We start from the raw sequence: 3,784 nt of genomic DNA, 5'->3' as shown, positions 1-3,784 counted from the left end.
ACCATAATTTTGATATCACTGCCTAATCCAGTGAGGTTTTTTAGTAAAACCCCTGATACTTGTCTCTTTACCTTTATTATCCACTAAGGGACCATTTGTAAGCCACTGAATTTACATCACCATTTTATAATACCATGAATAAATTTGCAGAGAACATCTAATCCCTACTGCAGTGGAGAACCAGCAAGGGAAGGAAGCTTGGTTGTTTGCCAGCCTCTGCAGAACAGACCTTGAAGCATTTTCTGCTGTAATAACGAAACTGTATATCACCCTGAAATCAAGAACAAACTGCTGGTAAGAGCCCAAAACATTACTATACTCTCTAGTACAACTTGCGTAGACTGTAATTATTATCCATGCTACAGTAGGCTAGTGATTACAAGGCAAACACAAAACAATTTTTTTTTTACAACTTTTCACGGTTGCAACTAGGTAGGTTGCATTGAGTACCTAAACTAAATTTTTAACTTGTAACTAAATGTTTTAAATAATGTAACCAAAAAAAAAAAAAAAAAAAACATTTCAGAATCATTGTGAAAATAGCCCATCAACCAGCTCTAACTGCAACTTTTGGGAGACTTACACGTTGTTTATGTATAAAAAAAAAAATAATAATAAAAAATAACACAATTAGTAAAATAAAATACATAATAATAGACAGTAGCCTACCACAGCGATAGTCTATGTGAACTCTGCTCCTGATAAAAACAAATGATCGACCTATCCATATTTTCTTTGAGGTTTATTAGCTAACTTGACATTTCGAACTACTGGTGAAGATATGGAACATTGTGAAAAATGTATTTAATGCAAAAAAAAAAAAAAAAAAAAAAAAAAAAAAAAAAAAAAAAAAACATCTGTTGCAATAAATACAGTACGTCGGATTTTACGGTGTGAGAAAAGGCTTTTACAAGGTAGTTGCGTTTGCTGCATAATCTTGACAAACGAACGTAGGCTACTGAGTGATTGAGTGATTTATCGCTAGTGCAGATCATAACCAACCCTATTGCGCCATTTTAGCACGTTTCACGGAACATAACAGCAGGGAGACAAATGTGGTTTCACAAAACGATGGACAAGAGGATAGATGGACATATGGTGTCTGCCGTTCCTCCGCCCCAGACGGTTTGATCCACCACATGCGATAGCGCGGCAGACCCTCGAGAGCCATTTCCTTCACACGTTGCTAACGGTTTTCCGACACCGACACGACTGGCCTTTTGAAGTCCCTTTTAAGAGAGTAATTATTCCCCCTTCCAGACAGTACACTCACTTCTCACCTTTTTAATAAGCCACTCATAGACAAGTGTTTGCATCTTTTACTCGCTCTCTTCCATACTTATTTTCCTAGAAGCCTAAGTGCTCCCATAAATTCCCTCTGTCACTTGGCTGCAGACAGGGTTGCCCCCCTCACCAGGTTGATTCTCCTGTTAGATGTGAGTCACTAGAAGGGGCCTCCACACTTTGATTTTCAATGAGTCAGGTGTGACTGAATATAAAAGAAGCCATTAAGAGGCTCGAAAGTCCCAAAGCTGCATTAAGAGAGTTCACTATAGTGAACTCACCAGTTTATGGTGTTCTTCTATATACAGTCTGCTTAAATAAAGAGAATGACAGCAGATCTGAGAATGATGTCATTAATACTATTATCTTATTATCATATCATCTTATTATCATAAACTATCATAAACTATAATTATCTTATTATTAGAAACTATTATCTGTTTTTATATGCAGTTACTACATTTGATTCCATTTAGGCGTGTAAGAGTTTGATGGTGATGAAGGTTTAGAGAACACATGGAACTGCATCTGCAAATACAGAGAAATGTAATTCAAGTTATTACATGCCATATTCGTCATTATCATCATATAGTTCACAAATGGCGAAGAGTCCAAATTTAGCTGAATTCACATCTACTGCATTGCATTTATTACATATATAGGCCTACTGCATGGTCACTTCGGGTATTTAGGCATTTTTAAACATAAACATATTAAGCTTTTTATTCCTTGTAATGTAGGCCTAATACAGCATGAAAATCTCAGGATAAAAATGGAACAGTGCAACTAGATATAATTTTACTTTTAATCCGAATTATATTTGAAGAGTTCAGATGCAAAAGCCTCTAAGTGCCATCTGAAATTTTCTTCTAAAATAACCATTTTCTCAGGCTCCTATGTTTAAACTCAGTTATTTTGCTTTAATAGCAACGAAAAGAACCTATTCATTGCCATTCATGTGAAATTACTGAACCTACACATAGGAGCCTGATAAAAATGTTAATTTTAGAAGAAAAATTCAAACAGCACTTAAGAGACTTGGCAGCTGAACTCTTCATTTGATTTACTGAATAGAATTTGTTGTATAGCTTACTTTTGACTAACATGTTCCTAAGAATTTCTCTAAGGAATATTGGTCAACAGCACCATCTAGCTGAGACAACACTTACTTTGGCGTAGGATACTAAGGGTCCAGAGCAGAGGTGGTTATTCAAGATCATTTCTTGGGACAGGCAAAGAATAACAGCTGAAAGTCTTTTAAAATTGATCTGTGTCAAGCTAAACAGTTTCCCCCCAAACAAAGTTCTAAACCTATAAAACCGCTACTGGTATTTCTGCCATGGCAGGCACTCCAGTGTTTAGTGATGTGTTGTCGATTTGGTTGAATTAGATGGTATTCTCTATGAACAGAGTTCGAAAGTGACATTTTAAAGGGGCCATACATAGGGTAAAGTGGTGACATTACCCAGTATTCAGTTGGCATGACATCTAAGAACATTCTGCTGCTGTGTGCTCAGAGCGAGATGGACTCTTGTCTTTGGATCGGCCTTCAGGCGCTGACAGTTGTTCTGCTTGCCAAAATGGCATCTAAAAACATTGACAGCAGCCTTCTTCATCAAATAAATTCTTCAATTTGTACAGCATTACTTTTACAGCTTCAGGAAATGTTTTCAAATAGTTTTATAAAGCATGACGTGCAACTACAATTTATCAATATTGATAAGAATCCTACAGCGCTATTAAAAACAATGCCATTACATTACATTATTGAATTGGTGACACCTTACAATAATGCCTCAAATGTGACGTGACACATCAAATGTTGCTTCAAGGTGTGCACCTAAGTCAAAGAGAACATTAGTTAATTTTCTGCCGGCCCGCATTAGCTATGTTAAAACAAATATACACATATACAAAAATAACATTACCTAGCAATATCTTTTTTTACAGCATTTATTCATTTTTGTTAATATTAATTGATACAGATACAATAGTTCGTTGCTCAAATACATCTTATTGTAAAAATGTATTAGTAGATTTTAAACATAAGAAATAATGTATTGTTCACTGGGTACATTTAACTAATTTAGCTAACTAATGAAATTTTATTTTAAATTGTTACCACAGAACTGTTAGTCAAAGTTTAAGGGCTAATTTAAATTCACAGCAAGTTTATTGATGATGCACAAGAGGCTTGAGCATCAAGGTACAGTGATCCAGCAGATTATAAAATAAAATAAAATAAAAACTCAAAGCAGAATCACCATTTGCCATGACATTGAAGCCAGGACTGAGCTCTTCCTGCTTCAGAGAAGCTGTATTCACATTTGTAGAATACAAATTATGAATCAGTGGCTGGAAAGCATTTTGTTGCACAAAATGTTCTTACATAAGCGACCTGTAATATTTCTACATTATTTATCTATGCTACAGTGACATAACTCACTCCTAATCCCGATATAATTAAGATTTTTTTTGTGCTTCATTGAAGACAAATAAA

The sequence above is a fragment of the Cyprinus carpio genome, chromosome B21, assembly GCF_018340385.1.
Source record: "Cyprinus carpio isolate SPL01 chromosome B21, ASM1834038v1, whole genome shotgun sequence".
In the NCBI taxonomy this organism is placed as follows: Eukaryota; Metazoa; Chordata; class Actinopteri; order Cypriniformes; family Cyprinidae; genus Cyprinus; species Cyprinus carpio.
Note: the sequence above shows the minus strand (reverse complement) of the source record.